Here is a 10,118-nt window from a genome sequence, read left to right as displayed (position 1 = left end):
GAAAACGTTGCCAAGTCGGTCAATGAGGTTGGGGCGGAAAGCCGAACTGTAGCTGACATAAAAAAAAGTGGTCGGACGTCAAGGTGGACGTAAAAAGAAAGGTCTCTGCCCACCGGAGAAGCGTGGGTCAGAGCGTAGCGAGGCGGAGTCTGGGAGCTCGTGTTGGGAAAATCAGTCTGTCTAGTTACTTGACCAGAGAAAATGAGACGGAGAGGTAATAAAGTCTGTCAGCACGAGGGCCTCGGATTTATTAAGTAAAATGGTAAAAGTGATACAGGTACATAAAGCGTGAGAGATCGAATATTTCTAAGTCCCTATCAGCGCTGAGGTCGTCTGGAGCTTCGCCTCCTTGGAAGTTCTGCTTCAGAAGAGCGTAAGATGATCTGTGTGGTATGGTCTTATGCTGTGTTTTCCTCCTAACGAGGTGTGTGTGCTTAGGGTTGGTGTGTGTGTTTTTGGATGTTATCAGGGCTGGCGTGGGGGTTACCTGGATCCAGCTCCCCGTTCAGCTCCCTAACCTTGGGAAAGGCGGGAGGCGCCCTGGGCTGCGGTTAGACTATGTGTTAATGACTGTGGTCCAACGGTGGGATTTCTAACCGTCTTCTGGGTTGACTGGATCTTATGGGTCATGACATAAAAGTTGAAAGGCGTACTACACACCTGTTCTTGCGAATGTGTGGTGCATTGTCTGAGTCTCTAGCATCTCTCCATGTTGGGACATCCGGCCTCCGGCTCAGGCCTTGACCTGAAGAATAGCTGGTTATGTGTGTGTTAGTTTAGAACACGGGTTAACTATATTCGTAATGTACGTATCATGTGGTGTGTTCATAACGTACATATCATGTGGTGTGCTCATTGGGCTGGTTTGCCCATCACTCGCCCTATTTGAGCAAAGGGTGGCAGCTGTGATTTGGGATCGGCTCCTTTTTGACCAAAAAATCATAATAGTCGCGGAACACCCGTTAATTTTGAATGCGACCATCTTCTAACAAGGCCATCTTTTAACAACACTGCCATTGCAGTCAAGAATTTCACAACAAATGTGTGAAGAGAGATCATATGTCATGCGTGGTCCGGAAAATATGTAACGTTTAATAAACAAGCCATCACTGAAAATAATATTGCTGGGGTTCCCTTTTAATTCCAATATTGACAATTTAGTTTTATGGGTCTGATTAAGTTTAGCCTAACAACAGAGTCACATTACGCGTCTCGACAACAATAACGCATGATTGAAGCGCATTTAAGATCACGCATTCCAACGTTCAAATCCACTTTGAACTCGCCTCATATTGCAATATTACTTCATGACTCGTGATCGCGTAGGTGTAATGTTGTTGCGCTGCATTGCCTCTATGTGCCGCCAACTGACAAAATGCAGCAGAAATGTGCGTAAGCCAGGCATTTAGTTTGCGTGGAGAACCGCACTTTCTCACAGTTGCTTACGCAACTTTTTTGTGCGTAAGCAAGCTTTGTACATGAGGCCCCAGATGAGGGTGGTGGTGCTACCACCCTCAGGCTCTCTCTCTCTCCAGGTGCTGCTCCTCCCTGCCTGAGGGTGGTGCTACCACCATTGGTGTTTCCCTAGGTGCTGGCTGCCGATTGGTGAATGGACTGGTGGAGCTGCTATAAATGGCCGCCGCTTCAGACATTCACTCTCTTCTCTTGACCCTACTCCCAACTGCACCAGGCTTTGTTGTATTTCATTTTATTGTATGGTATTGTATTGTAATTTAGCAGTCCAGGTAGTTGTAGGGGTGAGTAGCTCTTTTGGTTTGTCTCCTTTTTTCCTGTTTATTTTATAGGGAGTCAGGTTAGAAACCTGTAATCTTTGTTTTCTTTGGTTTTGGTTAGGTAAGTTAGTTTGGGTTAGATTGTTCTGTTTTTTGCTCACCCTGAAGCTCAATGCTACCATTTATCTTTAAAGATTGAATAAATTAACTGTTGGACTGCAGCTCTGTGGCCCTGGTCATCCTTGGGAGTGGAGAGCATCCTTTGCTATGTTCGGTTCCCCTGGGCCGGTCATAACGCATCACGAAAACTCCAAGCACACATTTCTCAAGTGAATTACGGCTTTCTTAAAAGCATATACCTGAAAAATCTTTGAATTTCTGGGGTAATTAAACATTTGTAGTCAAGAGAACTAACAGAAATAGTTTCACGCAACAATGAAGGGGTCCTACTGTATGACCGACAGTAGGACTATGACCAACAGTATGACTGACATGACCTGTGAAAGGCGGCCCGTGAGTGGCTGGATGATGGCAAAGAAGTTGAAAGACGACAGCCAGGTTTGAGAGTGTGGGCCAATAACGAGGGCACTGATGTTAGGACAAAAAGGTGAAGTTTTATTTACTCCAAAACCAAGGTCCCAAAATAAATCCATTAGTTACAAAAATAAAGCAATGTTCCAAGGGAACTTCCCTGGCCAAGGCTGGGTTAACCTTCTGCCCTCTAGTGCTCCCGAAGTCCAAATTAAATATGATGTGAGGGGACAGACAAGAGAACATTAGAAATGGTGAGCTTGTGAATCAATCAACAGATTTACTGAAAGTAAACAACCATGTTTCTAAAGAGTTGCAAAATCCACCTTAGAACAGAGCCATATGTACTGAAGAAACCACACAGTAGATAAGACAAACTACAAACAATCCATCCACATTTGCCCATGCAAACACAAAGATGGTCAATGGCAAATCTGTCAAAACATGCATACTAAAAATCAACACTACATTTGAACTGGCGAGAATAAGGCAAGTACATATATTTTGTAAAAAAAAATTTTTAATTGAAATTAAAGCTAAAGGAAAGAGGAAATTGAGTGATAGTCAAAAGGTCGTCTTCGTCTAGGGTGTCAGGTCTGGTGTCAGGGGGGGTGCAGGAAATAATGAGTCGGTTACTCTAAATAATTGACTTTGTAACAAATGTGATGGCGTCGTCTTTGTCAGTCAAAATATTGAGTGGAATCGTTGCAGTCAAAAGTTTGATCTAAAATAAATTCTTGAATAAGTCCGGCCGTCTCTAAAGAAAGTTTTCCTGAAAAAGTCTGGAAGTTTGTTTGTCTTGTAGGTCAGTTGGCAGGTCTGGCAGCGGATAAAAGGTGGGGAAGTGCTAAGGGTGGGAGTTGGGTCAAGGGTGTGGTGCTGAGGGCAGGAGAGTTGGCCGGTGACCTCAGCACCAATCACCTCCTACTGTAGTGATTGTTTGATCTGAAACAAATAAGGGCCAGGGGTGTCGTCGGGGTGTGCAATGGGGGTAAAACAAGATGTTCGTGATGTGGTGAGGGTGATGGTGTTTCTAAATAAACGTGTGGAAATTTGAGAAAAGGAGGAGGCTGCCACTGGCGTCAGAAACTGCGTAGCAAGTTGGACCAAGAGCTGACTCTCTTGGTCCATGTTGGACTTTCTTGTGAAGTCCTGGAAGCGAACAGGAGTTCTGAGAAAATAAACAAATGGTCAATTTTTGCAAACCAAGAGATTACACCAATTTCTTTGAACACATTTGATGTAGAACATTGAGATAGCATTGTTAATGTAAATTACATTAGCACCAGGAACAGTACACGTTTATGTCTTACTTGTTTTCCTGTAGCTCCAGAAAGAGTTCCCGTTTGGTGGGGGACAAGACCACGACATGAAGGAGCTCTGCCTCAGTCTGTAGAGTGGTTAAAAAGTATGGCCTGTTGCTCTTGCCACTCAGTAAGACTGAGCTGTTGTGCAGGTAACCCTGCACATCTTTACATGGCTTCTTTGCCAGGGACACCTTCTGGGAAGACATAATTACAAGTTCAAGTTAATATTTCATGCTGTACAATCAGATCAGCAACAATGAACACAGACTAAATGAATCAGTACCCAATATAAAGTAGTAAGAATAAAAGTAGTCAAGTAAGAAAGGCAAGTTAAGCAGAAAGTCTGATGGAGTCAAGGGGTTAGAGGCACATAGTAGCTTCAATGCCTCAAGTATTGAACAAACTGTTGGCTGCCATGCTTCAGTTGGATCCTATGCTTTGATAATCACATGAAGCTGGAGGCTGCATTAACCCACACAGATCAGTACGCTTGGATATGCATCATAGTTTACCAAAGCAAAAATCAAGACAATGAGACTGGCAGATTAAAACAAACACTGTTTGGGAGAAAGTAGTCAAAATTGTTTAGGTCACAACAATTGAAGTTAAGAAAATCTACTCACAGAAGATGAAGCAGCATGCATCTCTTGCAGTGCGTTGGATGACAGTAGAATGCGAGAGAAAGACAATGAACTGGGAGGAGATATTTATCAGGTTTTGGTGATTGGGACTGCTTCCCGATTGGTTGATTAGTTTGGAACAGGAGCGTCTGTGGTTAATTTGGGGTCGACTAAAAAGCATATGGTGCAATTATGATTCACTTTCAGATTTATTTGATCCTGGGGGATATTGATGCCCATGCCTACAAAAATGTCAACAAAAGCCCTCTTATTTGTTAAAGAAGCTTCTCTTCACAACAAAGAAAACACCTTCTAACTTTGAGATCATGTGTTAGCACTTTGAGATCATTTGTTTGATGTAAAGTGTGTTGTAAATAAAATGTATTATTAACCATTGTTAACCAAAACTTTACTTGATGAGTAGCAAAATCGAACTGAGGGGTGTTCCAAGAACGGAGGTTTAACAAACACAGAGTTAACGCTGAACTCTAGGTTGTCCGATCCTGTGCCGACTAACCCAGAGCTGTCGGTTCCACAGCACCGGTTATGAATTAGTTCAATCAACACGGGGTTGGTTAACACAGGGTTGTGCGCGTTCACGGCAAACCTATAAAGACGTGATGTATGGATCATGGAAATCCTGATCAAAATGGCGAAACGGGCCGCATGTTTTACCGATCAAGGTACTAATTATTCTTTTTCCTCCCTCAGCAACTAAAGAATAAAAATGATGGAAGAAAAGTGTTTTTTTTATTTTTATTTATTTAAATGATTTCTGCAAATGTGGTCTCGCATCCTTTGTCAGCCCTTACAAACATTTGCGAATGTGTTCCTCCTCGAGGAACAGGTAAAGTGGGGAGGCATCTCTTTGCGCAGAGTGGCTATATTGTGGAGGACGGCGCATGCAACAATTACATCGCATGCCCGTTCCGGACAAACTCTTAGTCCACGTAGGCATTGGAATCTAGACTTCAATATCCAGAATGTATTTTCAATCTTAACGCGGGTTCTGCTGTGTGCCAGGTTAAATGTTGTCTGTGGTCCAGGAGCAGATTAGGGTACGGGGTGATGAGCGTCGGGAGGCATTGATACCCTCGATCTCCTAGGAGATCCCCATCGAATTGCCCTGCGATCAAATACAAACTTTGAGCTATCTTGCACAAGCACAACAATTATATGAGGTCTATGATATGTTCATAATGCAACGCACCCTGTTGAAATGTATTGCTCACATTGGATGTGTGCCATCAATGCACCCAATTACATTAGGAAATCCTGAAATATAACACCCAGATGAAAAGTCAACAAGGATAATTTCGGAGCCATTTGGGAACACTTAAAGTAGATAATGCTGACCTGCAAGTTGGTGAAACTCCATGAAGTTACGCAACAACCGCTTCAGCGCAAGATAGACGCACTGAGCGGCAGACGGTAGCTTTGCCTATGTGCTCAGCATCTCCTACACTGTACAAAAAGCTACCCGTCGCAAAAAAACGGAAAGCTATGCAAATTGTTTGTAGTGAACTGAGGGCAGATCCACGATTGGTAACATTTGCAATGTAGGGTTGGAGAAGGCTATTTAAATATATCAAAGAATCACGTGAAAAACTATATCTCTCCAGCAAAAAGTCATCCGGAAAGGACAATATGTCGAGCCGTGGTCTAATTAATCTCTCTGTGAATTGCACAAATTATTTGCGCTCCGATATCAATAGGCGAACACATAAAAGCTGCGATAAACGTGGGTTTAAATAGCCTACTCTGAGCAAAACCGGGTTATCTTCCAAACTTAACCTGCGCAAAACCTGCTCCGACCAGGTTTGATTGAGAGCATATGTTTCCATAGCAACTTACATGCCGTGGTCATTTTGGAACGGAAAACCTAGGGTTGCCGCTAACCCTGGGTTAACTTAGCTGGGTAAGTGATAAAACCGGCTTTGTGGAACACCCCTCTGTTCTGCTTCTGACTGATTGTGAATCATCTGACGCTCTACCATTGACTCCCAGCAAAAGTACAACCTTATGTAGATGAAGATCAGATGAAATCCCAACGAGCCGTTTCTAGGCAGCTCAGTAACTGTGATTTGCGGTTGTCATTTACTCCCCCTTGTGGCAACTTTGTGGTATTGTAACTTTGCCAACCATTTATATACCCAAAAACATAAAGAGCAATAGGAGAAGGAAAAAACTGAAAAGCATAATAGGACCCCTTTAAAGGTTCTAATGAGAGCGAGAGGAGAAAAGAGCCAGTTGGTTTAGTTGTTGGTGTACTTAACTGAAGCATTAGATACTGGTCCAAATGATTAAAGAACGTGTTACACTTTATTTACATTCAATACATTTTTATTAGTAAATCATAGGGAGTCTGAAATGGCTTAACAGGCCATTTTTGACACTCCCCTAACCCCAGCCCCCCCAGAGGGCAAGAAAAAACTCCCTTAATCAGCAAGGAAAGAGGGGGATCCCTCCTTCCAGGGATGGTTAGGAGGGCAATAGGTGCCATAACTGACATACAGGCAAAATATTTTTAATAATTTAGTTAATGAAAGTAAATGTCGTACAAATAATGAATGGTGATGGGGTGCTGGCCGGGTAATCATAAGGGGAGTCCAGGACACTGCAACATGCCAGGCCGCCAGTCGCAGTCACCGCAACACGCTAAAACAGACGGAATAATGAATAAGACAGTTGAAGGTGCACACAAAAGATGTAGACAACTGCTCAGTAAGTGACCACACAAACATATTGATACAATCAAAAACATTCACTTTGTCAGACAGACAGAGTGACCACATCACCCGGGGATGGACCAAGCACTGGGACGCCTGGTGTCCATTTGGAGAGACATTCACTGGTACAAGTTGGTTGTGTGGTTGCCACCATCTGTAATCAAAATATCATAGATACAGCCCATCACATTAAAGGCTGAGGTGAAAGTTATTAAGGGGCAAGGTGCATTCAAATCATGTACTCAAAGTGATAAAGAGCACGGAAGACCAACACATGCCTGGATTTGATGGTGTTTGTTTCACATGTCAGTGATGTTGGTCTTCAAATGTTTCTGAAGATGGGGAGAGATTCTGCAGACTCTATGTAAAGAGGTATATATAATCAAAGGATCAAGTGAGTTATCAGGCATGAAGCATTTACTCAAATTAATCAATTAAAGAGTACGTAACACATACCAAGTCATACCTGGCTTTGCTGTTTGGCTTCTCAGCAGAAGTGGAACTTTTACATTGCATGCAAGTGTACATTGCATTTTTCCCAGACACACCTTGATGTGCTTGAATATGAAAGTAGCCTATGGTATAGTCAGATGGCTCAAGAGTAGTGTATGTTATTGTCAGATGGCTCAAGAGTAGCGTACAATAGTCAGATGGCTCAAAAGTAGCATATGTTATCTTCAGATGGCTCAAAAGTAATGTATGTTATTGGCAGATGGCTCAAAAGTAGCGTACAATATAGTCAGATGGCTCAAAAGTAGCTTACCAGTGTTGAGTTGCAAAGAGTTGTCACAGGTATTTAAGTTGGCTCTTGAAAGACAAAACATTCAGGCAATGTTAATGAAGACAACATTGTGATGAATGTAATAGGTAGGTACAAGCTCAACATTGATCTGATAATGGGCATCTTTAATGTATACATGGTCTATCAAGGTGTTGGCGTCTGTTGTAGGAAATGTAACTAGTTGTCTGTACTGGTGCTGCTCAAACAGTTTAAGTAAAGATTTGGATGCAAACAAGTTGTCATTGAAGTCTCCAACAATTATTTTAGCTCCAGGATAAGTATCTCAGTCAGTTATGAGTTGCAGCAAACTTTCTTGGAAAAGATGCATGCTGTATGATTGAGGTCTGTATAGAATTGCAGCAATTATCTGAATATGTGGGATAAGGAAGGTGATGCATTCCAAATTTGTACATTGTGGTGTCTCTACACGAATACTGTTTGCAAGAGTAGAATGACAATCTAACCCAACTCCTCCATTCGTCTCATGTTTCAATTAACTGGTTATACTGTTTGTACAATTGTAGCAATTTGAACGTGGATTGTGGTGAAAGGTGAAGTTTGGGAGCTGTAAATGTTTGTTTGTATGGTCAGACTTTAGCCATGTTTCCGCTAGACATATACATTGTGCTGAAAGCAATTTCTGGTTAGCTTGTACGTCTCCAAAGTGTGCAGATAAACTCTGTATGTTGTGAAAAGCCATGGTAAACACAGTGTCAAGCGATACAGGTTGCTGTGGAATAAGGAAGTTAGACATTTGTGAAACAGCTTCATGAATTTGGGCATTGGAATACAGTACAGATTCTTTAAAGTCTTGGATTACCAGTCCAGTGAGAGAAGTGACACGACTTAAAGCAACATAAGCTTGACCTGGTGCAAATATCTTTTTCAAACATACCACAGCATTTTCCACAGTTAGACCTTGCATTTTATGAACAGTACATGCCCATGCCAGCTGTAAAGGATATTGCCGTCTCATACCACCATCGTTTGTTACCTTATCTTCCTGGGGATGAATAATTGTTATTTGAGACGAGGTAATGCGATTCTTAACTTGTTGCGTTTGTCCAGCTTTGTCATCGTCAAATTGAACATGGAAAGGACTGGTTAGACTTGTACAAGATATCAACAACTGTACCAAAAGCACCATTAACAAGCCCATCAGAGACATCAATGTTTTTCGTTTGCATCACTCTGGCTCCTTTGCCCATAGACAAGGTCGATTTGAGACAAGTATGAAATACTTTACCATGATGACCATGATTTTGGATTACGCTGAAAGTCTTGTGCTTCTATGACAATAGCATCGGGACACTTTGAAGTTAGCATGCAAGAATTGAAATCATTTACCTCATTATTTGTTGCAAAGATATGTACAGCGAACATTACTTCACCTGTTTCACGTTGTTTAAGCATATTAACATCTTCATCAAGCATAGTGTTTTTTGCATGAACACGTATGCGATTTAACAGTTGTGCAAAAGTTGAATCTTTTTGTCTTACCACCTTGGTTAACTCTGCTTTCTGAAAGTGATCATTCCACAAATTAATTCCTGGTATGTCAATATATAGTGCTGTACCTTTCACAGGTGGTAATTGGTAGAAGTGTCCGACTGCAATGATGCTGACTTTGCCAAACAAAGAATGATCCCCGCATTGTTTTACTTGCTGTAGTCTGCCATGGATATATGCCATCAGTTTGTGACCTACCATTGAAATTTCATCAATAATAAGCAGTTGCAAGTTTGACAATTTAGCACGCAAAGAATTGATTTTCTCTTCACCAAGTGGTTGATAGGGTAATCTGATATCTGTGCCAATGCAAAACATATTGTGGATGGTGGTAGCCCCAATGTTATATGCAGCTACGCCTGTTGGTGCTGTCAAAATTACAGTAATATCATCAGGATTTGCACAGGCTTGAGACAAAATGCGTGACGTTTCATAATGTATCGCTTTGATCAAATGGCTTTTTCCAGTCCCTGCACCGCCCGTGATAAATACTTTTAATTGCTCGGTTGTTTCTCCCCAGACTTTTCTCAGAGCCCATTGTCGCACATTGTAAAATATCTCAGCTTGTTGGTCGTTTAAAGATCTCATTTTTTCCCACGCCTCTGCTTTAGAGATGGTTGTTCTCCTTACTTCAATGTTACCACAATTGGTTGCTTGTGCACTTGTTAGGTCAGGGATGTTTTCCGATACCTGTTCAAATTCATCCTCAAGCTCTGCCTTGTCAATCAATTGTAAACATTGTAAACGTTCCATTTCACTTTCAGGGCAGATTTGTGCCCATGCATCATCCAATTGACCCTGCTTATCAACCAAGTGTTGTGCCATATGTAGTTGTTCCGCTTCTTTTTCATACAAAGACCTGTTCTTTTCTACAATTTCTCTCACTGGGCTCACGTCATTGGTAACAT

This window comes from Micromesistius poutassou (assembly GCF_964030765.1).
Source record: "Micromesistius poutassou genome assembly, chromosome: 17".
Classification (NCBI taxonomy): domain Eukaryota; kingdom Metazoa; phylum Chordata; class Actinopteri; order Gadiformes; family Gadidae; genus Micromesistius; species Micromesistius poutassou.
Note: the sequence above shows the minus strand (reverse complement) of the source record.